Below are 27,697 nucleotides of genomic sequence, written 5' to 3' on the forward strand. Positions count from 1 at the left end.
TACCTCAAACTGCAACTGCTACCTTTATATACCATAATACTTGGTATCTTTATACACAAAGTATTATATTTATACCCATAAATATATAAAGTATTATATTTATAACATAAATATACAAAGTATGTTATATATGGAGTTTATACCATGTATATATCATATACACATATATATAAATATACAAAGTATAAAGAAACATACTATGCATATTTATATATTTATGGTATATGATATAATATACCATAAATATGCAAAGTATGTTTTACATAAAATAATTTATTCACACACAGTAAAATCTTTCATGTATAACAAAATTAAAGAAATAAATTAGCGGCACCTTAAAATTTAATAACAACTCATTATTTCCTATTTTTTAGGAACAAAAAATAAAGAAAATAAATTATATAAATTTCTATAAAAATAAATTTATTTGAAAAATAATATTTGTTACCTAAAAAATAGGAAACAGTGATCTGTTATATAGCATCTATATTTAAAATTTTTAAATATGAGAAAATGATTATTAATGTAAATATTATATATATCATAATTGAAATTTATTAAATATGGCCATGTATATGTAATTATTTTTATAAAAATGGCTAATTGTGTTCTTTTTCCGTTAGTAGGTAAATTTTAGTTGGGTGATTTTGATAGTTTGTAAAAGTTGGGGCATAAAATCATATTAAATTTTTTTTTTTTCAAAAGGAAATTTTTTTTTAAAAAAATATGATCAAACATAACTTCAACTCTAATTTTAACTTTAACTATAAAAAATTTTAGTTTTCGTGACCAAACAGGTACCGTAACAAAAGAAAAAAAATTCCAATGAAAAGTCCGGTCGAAAATGACCAAACCAAATAAAAACATCCATCCTAAAAAATAGGGTTTTCTAATTTGGTTTTGTCTCATTTAAGTTGTTGATGACACTACAAAAGATTTTCTTCAATAAAAAGATTCCTCCTCCTCCTCATTAGATCATCAACCAACCGATCCTTGGAGATTGAAAATGAAACTTGTATTGCAGCTCAAAGAAGTAGGTTTTGTTCTTTCATTTCTTATCACACTGCCCCACATTCATTTTTGATTCCTCTCCGCATTTCTGTATATGTGTTTTTCTTTGGATACGAGCTTCTCAAGAACCCAAGAGGGGAATAGAGTCATATGTCATGGTGTTACAACTGTTTTAAGTATCTTTGTTCCTTTTGGGTCAGTTCATCTTGTTGAAATCTTTTAATACTCCTATTCCTGTGTAGTTGAAGCAAAAGTAGGAATCCCCAAGTTGCTCCCAGCCTCCTTCTTTTATGGCTCCTCATTAGATACGAGTTTTTAGCGATTCATCTGACTTCAAAGCCCTCTATTTTTACTTGTGACCATTTCTGCAAGCTACTATAGCTTAAGCTACGTAACTCTTGATTTCTCACATTTATATAGCACTTGAAGTGACCTAAACCTTTATGGTAAATAGCATAGCTGCGAGACTTATTGATGTTCTGTTTACATGTTCAATATTTGTGATTCTTCTTCTTGTTTCGGTCCTTAATGAGGATATCTAAAATTTTTCCATATTTAGAATCCTCTTGCATCCGGTAGGAATTTGATAAAATGTCTAATAGCTTAGTACCTCTTCCTGACTGAGTGCAAGGTTGGCCAGACTGTCTGCTAATTGATTTGCTCCCCTGAATGTATGTTTGATCTCTGTTCAAATATGTGTCATTATGATTTTGATTGCCTCTATCATCTTTTCTAACTCACATAGTATCCTCCAATCCTCTAATAACATTTGAGCAACTTGATATAACCAAGAAGGTGCATCACCTAATTGACCAATTTGTGGCTGAAAATGAAGCTAAAAGTGGCAGTTATCGAAGATCTATTTAAGGCTAATAAAATCTCAATATTAGACCAATATTAACTAGCATTTTTATTCATTTTAACACACAAATTCAAGGTTAAAACTTCCGCTTTTTCCCTTTCCCTCAAGGCCAAAAACAACAGCCTTAAATTTCGTCTAGATTCTTAAAAAAACCCTTACCTTTGTAAGCAAAAATAAGTGAAAATTCTTTATGATTTTAACTTAATTTTTTCATGGAAGAATAGGAAAACATTTTATTCATGCTTAAGTATAAGTATAGGACAAAATGTTTCCACAAGTTAATTGTTCACTTTTCTTGGTTATCAAAAGATTTTTCTATTCTTCTCTGATTTAAGTGAGAAGGGAAGTTCATGTTCTTAAAGAGTTCAAGTTAAAAGGATAAGTTGCAAAATTGAGGTAAGGTAAATTCTCTATTCTTGTCCTCCTTATGTATGAGTTTGGGTAAAGAATTATGGATGTGTTGTTATTAAGAACTCAAGCGATGGTACAACAACAACAACAACAACAAACCCAGTGTATTCCCACTTAGTGGGGTCTGGGGGGGGTAAGATGTACGCAGTCCATACCTCTACCTCTGATGAAGTAGAAAGGCTGTTTCCGAAAGACCCCCGGCTCGGCGATGGTAAGTTTAATATTTGATTGCTATGATAAAGGATATTTGGGGATGTTTTGGAGACTATTTTATGTGTATATGTTGGGTACTACGTGGTTGGTGTTGGATAAAGGTGTGAGTAGTTTGTATTGAAATATAGAAGGAGGGTGTAGTGATACACCATCGAACTAAATCTTGTGTATGCTCACTACCCAATTCCACTTTGTATATTGTTTTGGGGGTGTAATAACGTCAAAGTTATTTTGGGAGATCTTATAAGAATCTTTATGGTACATGGATGTAATTGGAGGAGAAGGGGTTAAAAGAACACCCTTGATTTAATAAATTATGGGCTTTCTGCTCAACTACTATTTTGATGAGGTTAAATAGCCAAAATGTGTTGATTATCTACTAATACTAGCTTTACTACTTACTCTATAGATTGATGTCTGAAAGGTAGACGGTTAATTTTGGATACTGTCGGAGTTGTACAATAAGCTATATAATACTTCTTGATCCTATACTCTTTGACATGAATCTAACTCTTGTGTTACAAAGTAATCTTCTTAAGTCCTCTTCTTGCAAAATGATACGTAATGACAATGTACCACTTCCGATGTAGCTAAGAACCTTGTCCCCACTCCTTAGGGGTCGTTTGGTTGAGTGTATAAGAATAATGCAAAATATAGTATATTAGTAATGCTTGTATTAGTTATGCTTGTATTATTTCTTATACATTTTTTGGTTTGATGTATAAGAAATAATATATCTTATATAATTTCTATAAAAAAAGTGTTTGTTTACAAAAATACCCTTCTTTGACTTTATATACTTTTTTTGCAGCAAAGTTTTTTTGTCATCCCAAATATAATTAGTATTGTTGAACTAGTAAATAGAGATTTTGGATTAATTACCTTCATCTTTGCTCATGAATGTTACGCCGACGGATTAACAAAGTCGAAAAAAATAAAATACAAGATGTAAAATTAACGAATAGTCTCAAGAATTTATTTTAATCTTTTTAAAGACCCTCGAAGCAAAGAAAAAATATGTTGCGGTTATTTAAATCAACTATCTATTGTTGTAAATTAAAATGGTGGGAAAAAAATTGTGAAATGTTTTGATGTTGAAAATTAAAATGGCGGGAAAAGAAATTGCGAATATTTTAAGAGAGAAATTGAAGGGTATTAAGGTCATTTTATAAGCTAATACATGTGTTAAAAGTCTTTGTATTACTAATACATAGAAAATGGAGTGTATTTCTAATACACACTTTAATACAAAATAGAGTGTATAACTAATGCTTGCATTAGATATATACATAGAGGAAAAAACGTACCAAACAAGGTGTTAATAATACACATTAACTAATGCATGTATTATATTTTTCAATACACTCTACCAAACGACCCCTTAGTGTGTTAAAGTACTTCAAAATATGTTTGTGACTAAATCCACACATTTACTCTTCTAAGTAGTGGTATGAAAAAGGTGTTTTCAATAACAAGCTTTATGATTTTTTTCTTTCAGTAAACAAGGTCTATTGTGTTATTTAAGCTTCTAAGTGTTATATTGCTATTATTGTTGCTTCTTATATCATTGTTACTGCATCAAGTACATGTTTGTATGTGATGCAGTACATGTTTGTATGTCTTTTACTACTGGTCCGAAGTTTCAAACTCAATAATGTCATGATCACCAAAATAACAACCTTAAAGATAAAAAGAATGATCTAATGGGGTCGTATCCCAGGGGCGAATACCTATCATGGTTCAATTTCAATCCATATATTACAGGTGGTATCCTAGGGGTGAAAGGAAAGCCTAGAATGGGTTGATCCTAATTTGTGTATTTTTTTAGGACCGTATCCTAGAGGTTAAAATACCTAGCATGGGTAATCCTCTTTTATTACTGATCAACTGGACATTTGTATCATATGCCTTACAATGTTTATAAATTAAAAAAAAAGAAAAGCAAAGAAAAGAATGTATTATATGTGACCCCACAAGTGAAAACAAAGGTGGTCTTTTATTCTTATTTATAAAGTTATATATTGATACATGATTCATTGAGCTCTAGTCTTACCTATGGTCATTTGATGCCTTACATACTAAGTACATTATTTCATATTGTTGTCTGTCATAGAGGACACTGTGTTTCATGCCACAGGTACAGGCACTCCATCTAGTAGACCTCCTCAGTAGGAGCTCAGGACACTCAACTATATTTGGTGAGCTTCAAGTTGATTCGAGGCTTTATTGAGTTTTTGATATATGTATTTTGGTATTGTACAGTAGTTTTGTAAGGCGGGTCCTATCCCAACATAGACTAAATTTTCTATGTAATAGAGGCTTTGTAGACTAATAAATGAAGTTCAAATATATTTTGTCTCGTAACAGTTATGGACCCAACGTCCAAGTCATGTATTGTGGTTTGGGCCTATCTATGTTGGTGTTTTATTATTATTGCTTATATATATTTGTTAAAGCTTCATGACTATCATAGTTGCATGCATGGTAAGTGCAAATTATAAGTTGGTTCTCTCAGGTCTTTAGTACGCCGGGTGCCTGTCCATCTCAATGGAATATAAGGTATGACACATTTCTTCTCTTCCAAAGCTGTTATATGAGAATGACTGGGATGGCCACAAAAATACACTTTAACTTTGAAGGTGTTGTTATATCCCACCATTTTAAATTACTTGTTGTAGGTGCATTCCTTGAATGTTTATGCCTGCACAAAAAGCAAATTGCCTCCATACTTTTGGGCCATAGAAGCTATTAAAAATAAATGTATCATCCTCTCGTGATTGTAGTTGTCACAATAGTAACATCTAGATATAATTTGCATTTTCACCGTCTTAATAATATCATTTCTCCATAAGAAAAAAATGATCTTAAAAGAAAATTCTTTCATCTAGATGTTTGTAAGCTAGCTACGTTCCTCCTTCCTTTGCTTCATCATATTATATGCTGACTTCAGTGATAAAGTGCCTTTAGTGATCCCCATCCACCATGCTCTATCATTTTCCTTAGTTATCAATAACATGGTCAGTCATTTTGACTGATATTTTCCCTAATGGCTTTACTCTATCCTATGCCCCAATAGTAATGAATTCATTGACTTCAATCTCCTCCTATCCAGTGTTGTCCTCTTCCATAAAATATAAAGTCCCTTGCTTTGCCCAATTGTCAAACCAAGAATGTGAATTAACTGTTTTAAGTTGCCACTATATTTCATGTTCTACCTCTTCTCTAATTATTATCATTTCCCTCCAAACATATGAGGCCCCTGACCCTTTTTCCATGACGAGATGTTGCTTCTTCCTCATAAAGAAGAAGTATAAACTCTAAAGTTCCATCATAGCTTGGCAAATAAATCTTTTAAAACATCATGTAAAGATCTAAATCCCAACCCACCTTCTTTTTTTAGGGTAGTACATCTCATCCCAAGCCACCAAATGTTTTTCATTAACTCCTCCTATTTTACTCTAGAAAAAATTGGCAAAGTTTTGGTGGAGCTATTCTATAACGATTTGGTGGAGCTGTTCTATAACCTTTTTGGAAGGACCTTTGCTGATAGGAGGTACATAGGTTATGGACTGCAACACATATGAGATAAAGATGTACCTTCCCCCAAAAGATAGGAAATTTATTCTGCAGGACATTATACTCTTTATGACATACTTCAATAATGTCTCAAAATGAGATTTTCTTTTTCTACCATAGAAACCTAGGCACCCCAGATACATAAAAGGAAAAGCACCTTTACTTACTCCAGTGAGCCTTTTCATTCTAGTTCCTATAGCTGAAGGTGTATTCTCATGGAGATAGAAGAAACTGCTGTTATTATTGATCATTTACCTAGAAACATCCTCATATTCCTTAAAATCTCACATAATTTTAATAACAGATGCCCTATCTCGTGAGGATTTAAAGAATGTTATCATCTACATAAGACAAATGATTTATCTTAGATCTTTATTTAGGTAAATCATATCTCTTGAACTATACATCCTATGTGTTTTATTTGTTCCTCTCGCTTGAACATCTGCAACAATGATGAATAGAGTTGGGATAAAGAGTTTTCCTATTTTACTCCCCTAAATGACTGAAAAAACCATATGATTGCTCATTAACTAAAATAGAGTACCAATTGTTAGAGACCAATCTCAGTACCATGCCAATAATAGTTTCAGAGAATCCAAACTGTCCAAGTACCTTCGAAAGAAAAATCCAAAAAATCCTATCATGTCTTTTCTATGTCCAATTTAACCACCACATTATGATATTTGTTTCTCTTATTGATTTTTTTTATTATTTTTTGTTTCAAAAAACATTATCTATGATGTCCCTGCCTTTTACACAACTAGTTTGATTCCTTGAGATGATGATAGAACGAAGTCCCACCAGCTTTTCATGCAACATCTCTAACAGGATTTTGTTGGCAAAATTACTCGAACTAATAGTCTTGAGATTTGTAAAACTCTATAAACTTTCTTTCTTGGGGAGGATAATAAGATTCGTGTGAGTGATGAATTTGGCAATTTGATGCCAACTAAAAGCTTATAATTTTATAGTTTGACCATTTTCCCTTCTCCATAGTTGCTACATGTTATTTATGAGTTATGAGGATGGTTGACATGGTCTATGAAACATTCAGGAGTGATCTGAGTGGTTTTGGATTTTGAGTTGCCTTGAAAGTGATTATGATTTCATTATACTGATATGATAGAAAATTTCATGACTTAAACCCAAGAATCCAACAATTTCATCAATGTAACGAATTATCATGATTAGAGTACGGAAGAATGCTCGAACTTATGAGGAAACACTTGTTCATGGTTGAATTCAAGAATTACACGGGAAATTATGGAATTTATACTTTGGATGGAACCCTAAATTAAAAAGGGGATTAACTTGAGAATTAGGGAAAACTTCAATACTCAATGGGCGAAAGGAGCTCGTTGATGAATATCCCTGATGTAAGATCTTTGAGAATTTCTTGGAAAAAAATCCTTGAGCTTGAAGAACCCTAATTGTTCCTTGGGAGAAGAGAAAACCATCTCTTGATTTTTCTTTGGGTGGAATTGAGGATTATGTCATGAATTTGGGGATTTAGGCCTTTTATACCATCCATTGGGAAGCCAAAACAACATGGGTTTGGATTTTAAGAGAGTGGGAAAAGACTTAAAAGTCCTTGGAAAACATGTTGAAAACTAGGTTCGCAATCGTTACGACTCATCCTAAGACTGATTGTGAGTCGTAGTATGAGTTGTAGGCTAGAACTCTGAGGCTGGAGCCTTCACTGTCTTGACTATGAATCACCATCTTACGACTCATTGGGATTGACTACGAGTCATTAGGTGGAGTCATAGTCTGAGGCTGGGTTCCTGGATCACTCACTGGTCAGGCTATGAGTCCACTATACGATTACGAGTCGCATACTGGACTCGTAACCACTGGAGCGGGTCTTGGGTAGCACACTATTGTGACTTCGAGTCCCTCCATTCGACTCGTGGCCTCTGATTACGGGTCGTAGGGAGTAGTTGTGGTCACTAGCTACAATTATGGGTTTTTTATTGAAGTTACTATGGCTTACTCATGATAACTCATCACGAGTGGTTACAACTCGTTTTAGTGAGTCATAGTGATGACAGTGTATCAGGTCCTTAGGGAAACTTTCAACAATTTTTTTTCACGACATCGGATTAAGGCGAGACTTGAAGTGTTGGAAAGCTAACTTCGGGCCTATCTTTTAAGAGGTCTAGAACTTGAAAAATTTAGAGTATTACAATATCTACCCTTGGTATCATTCATCCTCAAATGAAACCAACTGAGTTGGGATACTAAGAAGACTAAGATCATACATTGATCATTTAGGTGCTGAATCATGACAAAATGTCTGAAATTTGAAATGTGATGCATGGATTAAACTGACTCATGAATGCATGCTATGACATAAGGGTGGTTGGATAGCTAAGATAGAAAATGAAAGATTTAATGATTGAAACCATTGCCTCAAGTTGAGTCTGAATTCATAGAGAAGAGAGGTAAAGGTACTTGGATCGCATATCAACTTCTGTTTTCCAAGTAGCTCCCTCAATGGACTGATTTCTTCATAGAACCTTAACCAAGAAAACCTCTTTATTTCTCAACCTAAGGATCTGACAGTCAAGGATTTCAGCTGGGATTTCCTCATAGGAGAGGATATCTTCCACACCAACGCTCTCTAAAGAAAAAACTGAAGCTGGGTCCACCAATGCATTTCTTTAGCAAGGAGACATGAAACACTGAATGCACTGATGCTAAATCTCCAGGGAACTCTAACTCGTAGGCTACCTTTCCAAAATGACTCAAAAATCCTATACGGGATAACAAATCGGGGACTGAGATTTCCCTCTTACCAAACCTCTTCATCTCTTTTATGGGTGAAATTTTCAAATACACAAAGTCACCAACATCAAATTCAAGCTCCCTCCTTCTCACACCTGCATAAAATTTCTGGTGGTTCTGGGTTATCTTAAGCCTTTCTGGAATCAACTGAACTTTCTTCATCGCCTCATACACTGAATTTAGCCCTATCAAGGCAGCCTAACCTACCCCAAACCAACCAATAGGAGATCTATATCTCCTGCCATAGAGAGCCTCAAACGGAGCTATCTGAATACTGGAGTGATAGATGTTATTGTAGGCAAACTCAATCAAAGAAAAGTGGTCATCCCAACTACCCTTGAAGTCAATAACACAAGCTCTCAACATGTCCTCTAAGGTCTGAATGGTCCATTCTGCTTGACCATCGATCTGTAGATGGAAAGCTATACTGAGATAAACTTGGGTACCAAGACCCTTATGAAAAGCCTTCCAAAATAAGAGGTAAACTCGGTACTTCTATCTGAAATTATGGTCAACGAAACTCCATGAAACTTTACTAACTCCCTGAGATAGAGTCTAGCATAGTCCTTGGCTGAATATGAAGTATGGACTGGCAAGAAATGAGCTAACTTGGTCATTCTATCCACAATGATCTAAATGGAATCATACTGACGACACGTGCAGGGTAACCCTGTAACAAAATCAATATTCATCACCTCCTACTTCCAAGTGGGAATGCTAAACTCCTGAAACATACCACTAGGTTTCTGGTGCTCAACCTTGACTTACTGATAATTCAAACACTTAACAATGAATTTTGCAATATCCTTTTTCATACCATCCACCAATAGACTTCCCGCAAATCACGGTACATCTTAGTGGCTCATGGGTGAATAGAATACCATGAACCATGTGCCTATGCTAACATTTGTTGTCCCAAATCAGCCACACTCGATACAAATAATCTACCTTGACAATGAAGCACACCATCCCCCCATTGAGAGAAAACCTAAATTTTTTGATCTCAAACTACTTCTTTCAACTTAACCAAAATATGATCTCTGTCTTGATTTTCTTTTACCTCAGAAACTAAAGAAGATTCCAAACTATTTTGAACCCATGTACTACCTTCGGCTGAATCAACCAGCCTAACACCCAATCTGGCAAGCTGATGAACTTCATGAACTAACTCTTTTTTATTATCCTCAACATGGGCTACACTTCTAATAGACAATTTACTAAGGGCATCATCTATAATATTAGCCTTACTTGGGTGATAGAACACACTCATATCATTATTTTTCAATAATTCAAGCCACCTTCTCTGTCTGCATGAATACATATTGTAAACTCTTATGGTCCATAAACAGGTCAACTTGAATACCATAAAGATAATGTCTCTAAATCGTCAAGGCAAAAATGACAGCTACCAACTCAATATCATGAGTCAGATAGTTCTTCTCATGGGTTTTGAGCTGTCTAGAGGCATAGGCTATAACCTTACCTCAATGTATCAACACACAACCAAGACCAACTTTGAAAGCATCATAATAAACTACAAACCCATCTGAACACTCTGGTAGAGTCAATATTGGAGTGGAAGTGAGTTGAGTTTTCATCTCTTGAAAACTCTTCTCGCAAGAATCTGACCACTGAAACTTGACTTTATTCTGATTCAGTATGGACATGGGAGAAGTAATTGAAGAGAATCCTTTAATAAATCGTCTGTAGTAATCGGCTGAACCCAAGAAGATTCTATTATCTAATGGAGAGATGGGTTTGGGCCAGTTTCTTATGACTTCAATCTTTGAGGGTCAACTCTAATTCCATCACTGAAAATAATATGACTGAGAAAAGCTACTAATTTCAACCAAAATTCACATTTGTTGAACTTAGCGAATAACTGGCTATCCTTAAGGGTCTGCAAAGCAATCCTCAAATGGTCTGCATGCTCCCCTTCACTATGGGAATAGACAAGGATGTCATCTACAAAGACTATGATGAACATGTTCAAATACTCCTTAAATACCTCATTCATCAAGTCCATAAAAGCTGTAGGGGTATTTGTTAGTCCAAAAGACAAAACTACAAATTTGAGGTGACCATACCAAGTTTTGAAGGTTGTCTTCAAAATTTCACATTCTCTAACTCTGAGTTGACGATAGCAGGATTTGAGATCTATCTTAGAGAAATAATTTGCACCCTAAACTTGGTCAAACAAGTCATTAATCCTGGGGAGAGGATACTTATTCTTGATTGTGACTTTGTTCAACTGACGATAGTCGATGCACCTTCTGAGGAAACCATCTTTATTGCGCACGAAGAGAACTGGAGTGCCCCATAGGGAAATACTCAACCTGATAAAATCCTTATCTAAGAGATCTTTCAACTATTCTTTCAATTTCTTAAGCTCAGTTGAATCCATCCTATAAGTTAGAATTAAAATAGGTTGGGTATCTGGGAGGAGATCTATTCCGAAGTCGATTTCCCGCTCGGGATGAATTCCGGGAAAATCTTCGGAGAACACTTCTGGAAACTCATTTACTACTAAACTGACTCAAGACTTGGAGTTTTGAAACTTGAGTCATTAACTTAGATAAGGTGGTAAATACAACTCTTGTAGATCATCTTCTTTGCCTTAAGTTAGGAGACAAATTGACCAATAAGCACTGAGGTACTACCCCTCTATTATATGACTGGCTAATTAGGAAATTGGAGCTGGATGGTTGTGTTTCTACATCAACTGAGGCATAAAAGGAATGAAGCCAATCCATGCCTAGAATGACATCAAAATCATTCATCTCTGATTTTTTAAGATCTACTAAGAAAACTTTCTAGGACATTGTGATTGGGCAATTTTGGTATACTCGCCTGGCTATAATGGAACTATCCACTAGAGTAGACACTGAGAAGGGTTTTGCTAATATGTCGGTACTGACGTCAATGTCTACGGCTATATAAGGAGTCCTAAAAGAAAGTAAAGCTCCGGGGTTTAACAATGCATAAACATGAAGGTGGAAGACTTGAACAAACCAGTAACCACATCGGGAGAACTTTCCTGATCCTATCAAGTCTTGAAGAAATTGAGTCGATTCTAACGTTTCTTATTTATAGCACTAGAGGTGGCACCCTACTGAGTCGCGCGACCTATTGAGCTGATGAGAAGTTAGAATGAGCATATTGGCAAAATTCCTTTTTCTTCTAGGCAACCACTGGACAATCCCTAATCTTGTGTATTGACTTGCCACATCCAAAACATACTTCATTGCCTGTCCTGCACTCACCCTGGTGGTTCTTACCATACCTCTGCAAACTGGATTTGTCCTGTCGTTGTTCACGCTAGAATGAGATTTAGAGCCTAACGCTCTATCCTGATTGTCCTACCTGAATTTAGGCAGAACTGGGAATGACAATCGTCTTCTAACCTTTGCTAAGAAAAGTTGAAGCTACTAGTTCTAGTCCTCTTATTTTCTTTTCTTTGAGGTATTCTTCCTCAATTTGTTGTGCTTGAACCATTAGTCTAGAAAGGTCCATCTCCTTAATCAACATAATGGTTTTGCACTCCTTGACTACATCCTCAGAAACACCAGAGACAAACTCATCCTGGCTCTAAAGTTGGCCACCATAGTCGGAGCATACCTCGCCAATTGGGTAAAATTGAGTGAGTACTCTTTCACACTTATTTTAACCTTCTTCAAGTTAATGAACTCTTGCACTATGGACTCCCTCAAATCGAGTTGGAAGAACCTATCAAAGAAAGCAGTAGCAAATTTATCCCACTCTACAGGCCCTGCATTGGCACCTCTATCCTTCTTTCACTGCCTAAACTAAGTCTAAGAAATCCTTTGCAATTGGTAAGCAGCTAAGTCAGCACTCTCACTAAAAGGGACACCTATAATATCTGTTACCTTCTGCACACAATCTAAGAATTTCTGTGGATCCTCCTCAGACTTGGATCTAGAGAACACTGGAGAATTTATCCGAGTAAAGCCTTGAATTCTAGATGCTGTCGTATTACTACAAGATTAACTGGGACAAAAACCTAATGATTATTCTAAGCAGCCATAGATTGGGGTAGTACCATGAAGGTAACCCTTAATTCAACGTAATTGACCTTCTCATCCAGAGGGTTTTTAGGAACAGGTGGTGCAGGCTGGTCCCCATTTCTCCTTCTGTTTGCCCTTCTCGGAGGCATTTTCTGTAAATGGTAGAGAAGGAGTTAGAAGGGGGAGTTTAATAGAGCTTACGCTCCATGGCATGACATGAACACTAAATGAAGGGAAACTTTTCTAAAATATCTCGTAGCCTCTCGCCCATAAGTTTGACACGTTTCACATCCATTTAAAAGACTTTACTTAACGTAGCTTTCAGACACCCTAGGACACTTTAAAACCTTAGGATATGATACCAAGTTTGTCATGACCCAAGACTACCCCCTAGTCGTAACATAGTGCTTAAGGCCACGAGTGACCCCAAGCTAACCCATGGATTGGCACAATACATAAGTACTGAATAAAAATAAAAAAATATGATGTAGAAGTTATTTAATAAAAAAACTAAATAATCAATATCAATATCAAAGGTAGCTGAAAACATCAGAGAGAAATCATGACTAACTGCCTAACTGTCTGAAAGTCTCTAAACATGATGAGTTATTGGGATAGGTCCCCATCTAACTCTGACTATTGAAATAACATGAAATAAGGTAATAGAAATCATGGTAAAAAATATGAATAGTCCTCAACGGCTGAGGATTCACCAATGCTGCAGCTGGGCGATACAGGAATGGACTACGTGTAATTTAGAAACTTAGCGTTCGAACCTATATTATGAAATCAATATAGCACAAAATAAAGTATACGGTTGGTACTTTGAATGTACTGGTGTGCGGGATACGAACTAACTGATGAACATATAGGTACTAAACATAAGTGCATGAACAAGTAAAACGAATGCAAGACCAAGTATAAACATGTACTAAAATGATCTGAATAACTGATATATGGACACTTGTCCATGCTAACCTAATCTGATGTAATTGGGGTACTGATCTAAAATTATGGGATCTAACATTTAATCGACATACCCCAATCTGAGCTAAATGGGGTTCAACCTGTAACCCCAATTAAAAGGGTGTAAGTACTTTGCCACAAACACCAACACTAGCTGTGTGGATCCACTACTGATGTCCTGAAGGACTAGGGTGTCAGTCCTCTATTGAAGGATGAACCCTAAGAGAGTTTCAGTCCTCTACTGGTGGGTGATATCTCATAATCTACGCTGGCTACATACTTCTAGAACTTAGGGACTTCTACTAAAGGTCTCAGTCTTCTACTGGCCAGTGAGGCTTCATCCCTAGGTTCACTCGATGCTATGTCCTACTCCCAAATGAACTGACACTTATACTGATAACATGATTTAATATTAACAATTGCTCAACATGGTAATGTTATAAAATTGATGGTGCAAACATGGTAGAAATAGCTTAAAAACTTAAAAACTATAGCATGAATGATCATTTGGGTATCGGGTGTTCATAACCCACCAATATTAAAAAATAATGTAATTAGATATGATGATTTCATTATAATAATATGATAGGAAATTTCAGGAAATTTCATGACTTAAACCCAAGAATTCAACAATTTCATCAATGTAATGAATTATCATAATTAGAGTACGAAAAATGCTTGAACTTATGGGAAAACACTTTTTCATGGTTGAATTCAAGAATTACATAGGAAATTATGAAATTTATACTTTGCATGAAACCCAAAATTAAAAAAGGAATTAACTTAAGAATTGGGGAAAACTTTTGTACTCAATGGGAAAAAAAAGCTGATTGATCAATATCCCACATACCTGAAGTAAGAGCCTTGAGAATTTCTTAGAAAAAAAATCCTTGAGCTTGAAGAACCCTCATTGTTCCTTGGGAGAAGAGAAAACCGTCTCTTGATTTTTCTTTGGGTGAAATTAAGGATTATGTCATGAATTTGGGGATTTTCGACTTTTATACCACCCCTTGGAAAGCCAAAATGATGTGAGTTTGGCTTTTAAGGGAGTGGAAAATGACTAAAAAGTCCTTGAAAAAAATGCTGAAAACCAGGTTCCCAGTCGTTATGACTAATATCCTACGACTCGTTACGACTGATTACAAGACGTAGTATGATTCATAGGTTGGAACTTTGAAGCTGGGTCCTTCACTTTCTTCACTATGTCTCACCACTCTACGATTCATTGGTACTGACTACAAGTCATTAAGTGGAGTCATAATCTGAGGCTGGGTTCCTAGGTAACTCACTGGTCAGGCTATGAGTCCATTATATGACTCGTAATGTTAGACTACGCGTTGTATGATGGACTCATAACCACTGGAGTAGGTCTTGGGTAGCACACTTTGTTGACTACAAGCTCCTCTATATGACTCATAACCTCTGATTACAGGTTGTAGGAAGGAGTCGTGGTCACTGACTACAATTAAGGGTCCTTTACTGGAGTGACTACGACTCACTCATGATGACTCATCACGAGTGGTTATGGCTCATTTCAGTAAGTCGTAGTCATGGTGGTGTATCAGGTCCTTAGGGAAGCTTTCCAAAAAAATTTTCCACCACATCGGATTAAGGTGACCCTTGAAGTATTGGAAAGCTAACTTCACGGCTAATCTTTTAAGAGGTCTAGAGCTTGAAAATTTGGGGTATTACAATAGGTCTTTAGGATGACCAAGGTGACAAAGCACTTTTGGGAGAGATATCGCAATGGTGCGGGGAATGTATTTACTAAAGAATTCAATTGATGGTCCATAGGGGCATAACGGGCTATTTAGGAGTAGAAGCCATGAATGGAGCATCAAATCCATTAATGGAGCAACTTTGATGGATGTTGATGATGGATCATCAAGGCAAGTTTTGTCGGGGGTTTCCACAATGATGGGGTAATATATGATGGTCGGTGCACCATGTTAAGATTCTTCATCATGGTAAACTCCATGATGTATGTAAGCTTAACTAAAGTAGTAACTCCAGAACTCAAAGTCTGAGTAAAGAGAGGGTTCCATCAATATCTTTGTCTCCCTTGTAATTGCTAAGAATCACAAGTGAGGGTGACAGAACCTGAGCCTTAGAGTGAGGCTTATTGTCTTTCCCACTATTAGAGTGAGGCTCATTATCATTCCCATTTTTGTCTTTCCTACCATTATCTTAGAGTGAGGCTCATTTTACCTTTTAGTTGTAGGTTTGGAGCTTAAGGATTCAGGAAGTCCAGCCTCAGAAAGTACCTTCATGGAGCCTAATATTTTCTTTTATTTCCACCAATAACTAACAGGCGAATTATTCCTGGGTTGATTGGTACCAACATAAAAAATATTTGTAAAACTAACACTCATAGACAAAACTGTACGGGCCAGATACAAGGCAACCAGGCTAAGAGAAGAACCCTTTGGTAGATCTATTATAATACACAAGTCAATAATCAAAACAAAAATGAGAAAAAAATGGAAAATTACACCATCACAAAGAAGACCATACCATGGTGTTTGGCCTTTTGACCATTTGAAATCTCTTTCCATGTTTGTTTGCTCGGCCAGGAGATGGCCAAAATCCTTAGTCCTAAACCTACATGTCTATCTCTCTAGAAGGTTTTAAAGAGGTGGCTACACAAAAATACTACAATTCAATCAAAGGAAGTAGCATAGAAAGGAAAACATTAAGGCAAGCAAGTACTTATAGGAATAATTCCATGATTCCAGATATCTCTGCCTATAATTATGTTTTCAAGGCCAAAGAAACTTTATCCATCCACAATCATGATCACTATCCAAATTAGAGATAAGGGCCCTCAAGCCTTCTTAGGATAATGTCACAACTCCACCAAAGAAAATCTTTGGGGAGTAAAGAAAAATGAGATGGACCAAGGTGAAGTCCACGATGGTTATGTTCACCAAGTGATAGAAATATGCCACTGATCTCCCATTGAAGGGACCGACCTGAGCTAAGTAAACCCCCACGTCTTAGCAGAAAAAAATGATAGAGTAAATCTTGTATAGATGTTGAAGCATCAAGGCATGTTTCTTCGGTTAGGTTTTCATGATGATGGGGGATAAATGGTGGTCGGTGCACCAAGTCAAACTTCTTTATAATTTTAGATTCCATAAAGCCTATCAACTAATCTAGAGTTAAAGCTTGAGCATTTGAAGTTTGAGGAAAGAGAAACTTCCATCAATATCTTTTATCTCTCTCGTAATCGATATGAATCACAAGTGAGTTTGATAGAACCTGATCCTTATAGAGAGGATAGAACCCATTTTACATTTTTAGATATTGGTTGGGATCTTAAGGGTTCAGGAAGTCTACCCTCAAAAGTACCTCCATGGAGCCTAATATTTTCTTTTATTTCCATCAATAACTAGCAGGCAGATTATTCCTAGGTTAATTGACACCAACTTAGACAATACTGGTACAAGACTATTATGGTCAAGACTATTTGTGTTAGATTCCGATAACTAGGCCAAGAGAAGAAACATTTGGCAGATCTATCATAATACAAAAGTCTATAATCAAAATAGAAAGGAGAAAAAAATAAAAATTGACACCATCACAAAGAAGACTATACCATGGTATTTGGCCTTCCAACCATTGGAAATCTTTTCAGGTTTGTTTGATCGGTTGGGAGATGGATAAAATACCTTAGTCCTAGGCCAATATATCTATCTCTCTGTAGGGTTTTAAAGGGGAGGCTACACAAAAATATCATAATTCAAATAAAAAGAAGTAGCATGGGAAAGGAAAATATTAAGGCATGCAAGTACTTAGTGGAATAATTCCATAATTCCCATATGTCTCTGCCTAGAATTATGTTTTCATAGCCAAAGAAACTTTATCCATCCGCAATCGTGTCCATCATTCAAATTAGACATAAGGGCCCTCAAGCTTTTATGAGATAAAGTCACAATACCACCTAGAAAACTGTAGGGGAATAAAGTAAAATAGGATGGCCCAAGGTCAAGTCCGAGATGGCTTTGTTGGCCAAGTAACAGAGATACGCTACTAACCTCCCATTGTAGGGACCGACCTGAGCAAAACAAACCCCTCATACGTGCAGAACACAAAAATGAAAGGGTCAATCTTGTGTAAATTTTGAAGAATCAAGGAAAGTTTCATCGGCTTTATTTCCACGATAATAGAGAAATAAATGGTGGTCGGTGCACCAAGTCAAAATTTTTCTTCATTTTAGACTCCACAAAGTTTGTAAACTTAACTAGAGTAGTAGCTCGAGCACTCAAAGTATGAGGAGAGAGAGTTCCATCAACATATTTATCTCCCTTAAAATTTATAAAAATCACAAATGGGGGTGACAAAACCTAAGCCTTAGTTGGAACTTAAGGATTTAGGAAGTCTACCCTCAAAAAGTACCTTCATGTATCCTTATATTTTCTATTATTTCCACCAATAACCAGCAGGCAAATTGTTACTGGGTCTATTGATACCAACTTAGACAATGTTGGTACAACTAACACCATCGTGGTCAAGACTATTTAGGTTAGATAGCTAGCAACAGGCAGAAAAAGCCTTTGGCAGATCTATCATAATACACAAGTCAATAATCAAAACAAAAAAGAGAAAAAAAGGAAAAATAACACCATCACAAATAAGACCATACCATGGTGTTTGGTCGTCCGACCATTGGAAATCTTTTTTTGAGTTTATTTGCGGGAGATGTACAAAATCTATTAGTCCTAAGCCTGCATATCTGGCTCTCTAAGGGGTTTGAAAGGGGAGACTACACAAAAATATAGCGATTCAAATAAAAGGAAGTAACATGAGAAAGGATAACATTAACACAAGAAAATACTCACTGTAATAATTCCATGATTCCCATATGTCTTTACTTAGAATTGTGTTTTAAATGCCAAAGAAACTTTATCTATCTGCAATCATGACCAATATTTAAATATGAGATAAGGGCCCTCAATCCTTCTTGGTATAAAGTCATAACTCCACCCAAGAAAATCTTCGAGGAGTAAAGTAAAATGAGATGGTCGAAAGTGAAGTCCAAAATAGCTTTGTTGACATGTGATAGAGACACGTCGTTGACCTTCCATTGGAGGGATTGACCTGAGCTAAACAAACATCCCTATTATTTTAGAACACAAAAATGACAGGGTCAATCTAATATAGATGTTGGAGTATCAAAGAAAGTTTCATCGGTGGAATTTCCCCAATGATGGGGGAATAAATGGTGGTCGGTGGACCAAGTCAAGGTTTTTTGTAATTTTTGACTCCACAAAATCTGTCAACTTAACTAGAGGTATATCTCGAGCACTTACAGTCTGAGGCAAGAGAAAGCTCGATTAAAACACCCTGAGTTTTGGAACCTTAGAAAATTTTTTGGATTTCTGGACAACGTAGACTTATGGGTACCCGTTGTATGGTAGGGTACAGTTGGTATTAGCTGGTTGTATGCTAACCGGTATTGGTTGTTGGGTTAAATTGGCTTCTAGAATGTGTACGACTTGGAGGGTATGAGTCTTATGGTAGGAGATAAGTCATATGTTTTTCCTTTACTTAATCTGAGACTTAGTAACTTAACTTGTATTTGAGTACGAGTGGCTCACCATGAGCTATAATTTAGGGTAAAAATCATACTATTGACTCGTATGGTAGACAATGTTCAAACTTTCTTTGATCCTATTCTACTAGGGATACTGTTTAGGAGTACTAAACATAGGGTTGGGTACGAATTGGTTTGGGTAAGTCGTATGCTGGACAATATTGGGTCCAAAGGAGAGACCTAGGGTCTGAGTGGTGGGTACCACTCATATTGGAGGGTACGACTAGCCTGGGGGAATCGTACCATCTAACGGGAATTTTAAGCAGTTTAAGTTGAGGGTAATCTAGGTTTTTCCCCACTTAATCTCTTAAGGAACCATGACTTACATCACTATTGAGATATTATTTACCTTATTATTATAATCTAAAACACTTAGAAACTCATTCTAATTCTCTTATGGCGTTTAGGTAAAGGAAGGATAGGGTTTTATCTAGAGGATCAATTTACGGCTTGTACGAGTAATTTTTCTCCATCATCTTAGTAATCTAAGGCATGTAATCCGCCCCCATTGTTAGTTCCAACTAAAGGAATGTTTTATATAATATTTTCATGGCATGAATATTATATGGTTTTGAGGTTTTCTAATATATGTTGGGGTTTTGCTATTCAATGCTTGGTTATGATTTTTCCATGTTTTAATTATGTTTTTACATGCTTTAGTGGTAGTTTGTACAATTGGTTGCATGGTAATGGTAAATTGGTGATTGGAATTGGTTTTGGAAGCATTATGCCCCGAACATGTTTGATAAAATGCCTATGCAAATGCTTTTACTATATTATTAGACTTTTAATGGAACTATTGCATGGTATGGTTTGGAAATGGAACCCTAAATGGTATAAATGGTTTGGAATGCTTAAATGATAAGGTTTGGTAGTCATGGTTATGGTTAATTGAACTCCTTGTGGGGTATAAGAGAATCCCCCAAATAAACATGTTAATGAACAACTTATGGGGTACATGGGATTCCCCTAAGAAAATATAATAATGGACCACTTGTGGGGTACATGGGAATCCTGCAAGTTAACTTGATAATGTAAACTATGGGTACATGAAAATCCCTTTACATAAAAAGGTTGGCTAAGTACATTGCTTGGAAGCTATAGTCAGTATGACGACACCACTACTTATTGGTTAATAATAATGAAATAATGGTTTGGTTGTATGGTAATGGTTTTAATTGGGAAATGATGGTGGAGTATTATAGCTAACTGTGAAGGTGCAAGTACAATGGACGGACACTGGAAACTTATGTTTGCCAACATAAGGGTTGGTCATAGCAACTATATATGATACTATAAGGTACATAGAAATCCTCTAAGTACACTGTAAATATGTATCATGAAGAGCGAAGGGTACTTGGGAATCCCCTACTCTTATGGTATCTTAGGTTCATATGGCTTTACGCATTGGGGTCGATTTAGGGGATTACACTGGACCTATATAGCTCATGAGTGGTTCTAGGATGGTTAAACTACACATACCTGGGTTAATGGTTTTAAAGGCATGCTAAACCCAGTTCCCTTTCATGGCATGGTTATATATATATATATATGGTTTGTATGCCTGTGGTTGGCTTAGTTGGTTTTACTGGATGACATTATTTTATCCTTATCCTGAGTTCATGTTAGCATTCATCCTCTAACCCATCTTTAGGCAGTTGTATAAACTGGTCATCTTACTTCTTTTACTTAGTGATTGAATTTGGGATCAACTATTGGATTGAAGTGGTAAGCTTCCATATTATGAAAGGCTTCATTTTATGTCATGGATGTCTTTACATACTTTATTTTATTTATGGATATTGGTTTTAGCTATGATTGGGGGCATGTCCTAACCAAATATTGTTTTCCTTTTGATTAGAGGCTTTGTGTGACTACTATGGGTTAAAATGGGCTGTGTCGATATTGGTGTTAGCCTTAGTATTGGCATTGGTATTGGGGCTGATACTGTTTGGTTGAACTTGTGATTGTTCCATCCTTTTATGTTACGTTATGGATAGAAACTTAGTTTTATATTGGTTTGGTTATGGTTATGGTTGGTAATGGATGTTTGAACTTTTTTGGGTTGGTCATGGTTATAGACCTATCCCAGGGTCTGGAATCGGAATAAACATTATCTTGTTATATGCTCAAAATTTATCCAACTCAGGATATGCATAGGTTTGTTGGGTTGGGTAATGGGGGTGGTCTCCAGTCCTATTTGGACTTGGGATACCTAATACGACATGGTCCTGGTTCGATTTATGCCAAGTTGGTATCAGAGCTTTAGGTTTATGGTCAATCGGGAGTCCACAAAGCGGTGTCGAGTAGAGTCTCTTTTAAGAGTGTGTAGCACGCCACACTCATAAGGGAGAGGCTACAAGGCATTTAGGAATGCTTCACTTTCTTTGTATTTAATTTTCAAGGTTGGAGTCTAAGAGATCATGCCTCGATGATCTGAGACGCAAGGTAACTCTTCTATCCTAAATGGGGACAATATTGCAGGGACACAGGGGATCCATACTCGGTCTAGGGGTCTCGTCCTTGATATTTTTGAAGTTTCACCGATTACTACTAGTCCTCTTCAGGGTGAGGTGATGAATGCAGAATTTCACCAACTAATTTATGTTATTGCTCAGTTGGTTGCTGCTCAGGCCACAAGGGTTGGCCAGTTTATGAAGATGAATCTACCTACTTTTACTGGTGTGAATGTGGAGAAGGATCCTTAGGGTTTGTTGGATGAAATGGAGAAAATCTTCAAGGTGATGCAGTTCATGAATGTGGAAGGGATGAAATTTACTGCTTATCAGCTTAAGGATGCGACATACCAATGGTATGAGGAGTGGGATAGGGTGAGAGGTGATGTTGAAGAGTCAACTTTTTGGGAGACTTTCTCTAATACTTTTCTAAATTGCTTCTTTCCTCAGGAGTCGAGGGAAGTAAAGGCAGAGGAATTTGTTAGTTTGAGACAAGGGAAAATATCTGTCAAGAAATATGCCTTGAAATTTCATCAGCTGTCAAGGTATGCTCCAAAATTGGTATCTAACATGAGGGCTAGGATGAGAAAGTTCACTCTCATGCTTTCTCGATATTTGATCCTTGAAAGTAAGACTGCATTACTGATCAAGAATATGAATATTTCTAGGTTAGTGGTTCATATGTAGCAGGTGGAGGAGGAAAAGAGGAAATAGGCTGAGTTTGGGAAAAGACAGAGTAAGAAGTTCAGATCATCTAAATAGGGTGGTGCTTAGCAACAAGGTGGCCGGGATGGCAGTAAATGGCCAAAGAAGAAGTGGGGGAATTTTGGTTCCTTCTCTATAGCTAGTACTCCTTACCCGAATTAGTTAGGTGATAAGCATCAGTAGGGTGACGATAATTTCTAAGCATAGGGTGGCGATAATTTTTTAGCATAGGGTGCCCAATCTCAAGCGAGTGCGACACAGTTGGCCTTATCGTATCCTCTTTGTCGGTTCTATGGTAGGTTGCATAAGGGGTTTCTGTGATAAGGGGAGGGACAAGTATTTCAAATGTGCTCAGCCAGGCCATATGCTTAGAAACTGTCTGGTTTGTAAGGGTGCTTCGGGAGCGAGTAAGGCTCTGGTTTCTTCATTTTCTTCTCCTGCACCAAAGGGTGCTGCTTCTGCTTTTGGTACCATCATTGGTCGTAATAGGTTATATGCTCTTGCTACTTAGTAGGAATCTGAGGCATCACCTAATATCATTATGGGTATGTTATAACTCTTTTCTCATGACGTGTATTGTATGTTTGATTCAGGGTCCACACTATCTTCTATGAGTTGTGTATTTTGGTTTTGATCCTAATGTTATTTTTTTTCCTTTTTCTATTTCTACCCTGATAGGTCACTTTGTGATTGCTAAAAAGGTCTATAGGAGGTGTGTGGTATCTATTAGTAGTAGGCAGACTTTGGTGGATTTGTTTGAACTTGATATGGTGAATTTTGATGTAATTTTTGGGATAGATTGGTTACACTCTTGTTATGCGTCCTTAGATTGTCGGACTTGTAAGGTTTCCTTTAGTTTCCCTGGTGAATCGATTATGGAGTAGGAGGGTGGTTGCCTAGCTCTTAGGGCAAGGTTTGTTTCTTATCTTAGAGATCAAAGATTAATATTCAAAGGGTGTATCTATCATTTGGTCTGGGTTAAAGATTCTAACTAGGAAGGTCCTTCTTTGCATTCAGTTCCAGTGGTAAATGAGTTTCCTGAGGCCTTTTTGGATCATCTTCCTGGTGTTCCTCCGGATAGGGAGATTGAGTTTGGTATTGATTTAGCTCTGGAAACTCATCCAATAACTATTCCTCCTTATACAATGGCTCCAATTGAGTTGAGAGAACTCAAGGAACAACTTAAGGATCTTTTAGATAAAGGTTTCATCCATCCTAGTGTATCCTCTTGGGGTGTACCGGTATTATATGTGTGTAAGAAGGATGGTTCCCTTCGGATGTGCATTGACTATCGGCAATTGAACAAGGTAACAGTTAAGAACAAGTATCTCTTCCAAGGATCGATGACTTGCTTGATCAGTTGCAATGTGCCAAATTTTTTTCTAAGATAGATCTTCGATTTTGGTATCATCATCTTAAGATTAGGGAGGTGGATATATCTAAGATGGATTTTTTTGTACTCGATATGACCACTTGGAATTCCTGGTTATGTCATTCGGTTTGACTAATGCCCCAACGACATTTATGGATTTGATGAATAGGGTTTTCAGGCAATTTTTGGATCTCTTTGTCATTGTGTTCATTGATGACATTCTGTGTCACGACCCGAATCAGGGCCCTGACTGTGATGAGCATTCCCGAAACATGAAGGCCAGGGACGTCCTCTGTCTATCTGGTAATCATGCACAATATTCATAACACAAAAGAAAATGCGGAATTTGATATATAATATGGGAACATGGTCGATTCTGAAAATATATCTGAATAACAATGTTTGACATCAGTCTGCGAAATCTCTACTCAGAACTAAACAAAATTGTCTGAAGAACTGGGACAAGGCCCCCAATAGACCAAAACTGAAATAAGTGTCATAATCTGAAAAGATAGGCCTTCTGGAATAGAGAAGGCTCACCACTGCACAATCTGATCACCTGTCGGAAATATCTACTGCTTATCTGGACCCCTACACTGAACCTCAAAACATGGAGGGAGGAGGGGGGTCAATACAGATGTACTGGTACGCAGAGTAAATCCAAAATAATCATTTATAATCAACATATATGAGAGCAGTTTAAAATAGTTCATAAACATGTCATACAGTAAAAAATCACATGGGCATTTTAAAAGACTGTGAAAGTCATCATGGCTCTGAGAAATCTGTATTACATCCGCGTTAGGTGGTATACCCTACAACTTTGAAAAATTTCATGGGCTATATGAAAACTACCATTAACTCGACAGCGAAGTCCCTAACCTAAGTGTGCCGCAAGGGTTGGAGTCTCTGACTCTACTACGCCACACGGCCATCGCCAGCGTATAACAAAAATCTGCCCGTATCGACAAATACGGTTTCAGGCTAAGATTTACTTGAACTCGCACCTTCTTCGGGTAACACCTAACCCTCTTTAAGTCCCTTTTTAAAACTCTATCAAAACATCCAGTCTCTGAAAACATGCTTTGAAAACATACTCTGAAAACATACTCTGAAAATATAATCTATTATGGCATAAATACATATGGTATCGTCATACCATTAACTTGCAAGTCACATCTCTGAGCCATCATTTATCTGTCATAAATCTCTGTTTTCAAAACACAAGTTTTGGGACCACCATTTCAATAATTAAATTCAAAGAGACTCTTTCTCAAACCTCATGTAAACACATGCAAGGGACTCATCTTTGTCAAGCATTTCAATAGCACAAGGTGGTCATGTCAAAAGTTCTCACTTCACATGAAATTCTTTCTTTCAAACACAAGAACATATTTCTATCACGAAACACCCTCTCAATCATTTCAAATCATGCTCAAACGTTGAAATATTGCAAAAACATCTTCTAAATCACAAACTATAATCTTTAATTCAATACAAAAGAGGGAGTTCATAATTTATGCTCTCAAACAATCTAAAAACTCAAATTACATACATATACGTATAAATGTAAATCAATTTAGGGGATAGGACCACAAGGTCAAAATAGTAGTAACATTAAATCATTAGGAATATGTAATTTAGAACATAGTTTCCAAAACCCCTTTGAAATTCATGCATAAAAATCTTAAAATAATGGTCTAATGATTTTTAAGACCATATAGTTTTTAGGATAAACCCCACGTACCTCTATTTCGGAAAATAATGGATGATTCCCGAAGCTTACGGATTAGGGATTCCAAATCTCTAATTATCTTCTAAAACCCACGGTTGAATCTTGAGTTATTTGGGAATCTTGTTTGAAACCCTAGGGACTGTTCTTGAAGAAAATTGAGAGAAATATGAGTCATGTGGTGTTTTGGGGTTGAAATGCAGTGTTTAGGCTGAATTAATAGGGGTGGAATTGACCCAAATGCCCCCGGAAAACGTGGAGCTGACTGCAGAAAAAATACACTACTGCCTCTCACAAAAATGGACGTAAACTTTTTCATGATTGACGGATTTAGGCTAAATTGGTATCGTTGGAAAGATACTTCAAATACCTTTCATTTGATATATATTCGGTCACCCAGTTCGCTATATTCAGAGAGTTATGATCGTTTGAAGTCGACCCCGAAATGCTGAAAACTGGGCAATAGGCTGTGCGTTTTGCTACTGTTTTGAAATCCAAATGCAGCCTTATGCGTTCCAAAAAATTCCAAAACTTATCCGAGATGTACTATGAGCTTTCCCGATCATAACGCAACTTGAAAATCTAAAAACAGAGGTCGGAAAGGTCATGAAAAATTCATCAAAGATTGGGTACTCGGAATGTGACTAAGTCTTGATTTAACTCTTAGAAAAATTTTAAGCCTTTGACTATATATATACATGCTACTAAGAGATAACACATGTACGAATTTCGCGGGGTCGTTACAATGACAATTAAATTTTCTAGTTCAAAAATACGGGGTGTTACATTATCTCCTCCTTGGGATCATTCGTCCCTGAATGATGGATCGGAAATGTTGAAGCTCAAAGGTATAGAATGACGCTGACATGATGTGTCTTCTAAGAAAGTATATAACTGATCTGAAATATTTAAACTTCTATCACGAAACTGAATTCTGAGTTGACTTGACCTTACTTGCTTCAAGAAGCTGATTCATGCTAATAGTTTAGGATTCCCTTGAAGTGTTCATGATCCAATCATACATATTGAATTGAGAAGTGATAACTTATGCAATTTTGAATCATGAGGCATCAAGACTTAGATCGTACCAGGGTATTATACTAACTGGGCTAAAATACTTGGAAGTATTTGAGATTATGCACTGAACACTTATGAACTGAGTTACGACTAAATAGCTGAATCTGAAACATGATGCTTTGACTAAACTGAATTCGCAAATTAGGTTGAAATATATTATCTCTTGGGATGGTCATACGCATGAGACTTCGGATAACAGGATTGGGTGAAAAGGTGGAAAACCACCGTAATTTGTCTGCCTGACTGCTAAACTGAATTACACTAGAAACGTATATTCAACGGGGGTATCTCTTCAACACTCTGTCTAAAGAAATTCTAGTAGCATTATGGAGCAAAAGATCTTGGACAATGCAACTTCTTGTTTTTCAAGCTTAGCACACTTCTTTAATACTCCCTTAACTATACTATTTCCCTTAAATACCATATTCATTCCATTCAACTTATAATTCTCATATGGGCATTGATAGCTCTTTCTATAATGTCTATAGTAGCTTAAATCCTTTCACTGTGATCAAGCCTAACTCCAAGTCACAAAAATACAACATGTCATACCATGATACTAGTCTAAACAATATGATTCAATCTTCCATATCTTTTTAAAGTCCACACCCTAAGCATATCATGCCTTCCCACATTAATGACTAACTCTGAACTCTTACTATAGATTCACTAACGCATATTGCGTCCCTTCACTAAAATCACAACATGTCATTCAAGCCTATCTTTATAACCTCATATGAACTTCAAGGCAAACACCTATGAAGACACACTTCACATATTCTCTAAACCACTATTAATATAACTCCCACGCGCTACCCCAAGAACATACACACACAAATTTTCACTAACCATCACATATATCAAAAACTTGGCCCCAGATCTTACTTCACACTTATGGTCTTATCTAA

General features: G+C 36.4%; 1 long non-coding RNA gene across 1 annotated transcript; it reads left to right on the plus strand.

The window, feature by feature from the left end:
* Positions 1 to 814: 814 nt before the first annotated feature.
* On the plus strand, positions 815 to 4,861 carry LOC107860856. The gene is made up of 2 exons (XR_001671629.2): positions 815 to 1,033; positions 4,635 to 4,861. It is a non-coding gene; the product is annotated as an uncharacterized LOC107860856 (long non-coding RNA).
* The last annotated feature ends 22,836 nt before the right edge of the window (positions 4,862 to 27,697 follow it).

This window comes from Capsicum annuum, chromosome 2 (genome assembly GCF_002878395.1).
Source record: "Capsicum annuum cultivar UCD-10X-F1 chromosome 2, UCD10Xv1.1, whole genome shotgun sequence".
Lineage (NCBI taxonomy): Eukaryota > Viridiplantae > Streptophyta > Magnoliopsida > Solanales > Solanaceae > Capsicum > Capsicum annuum.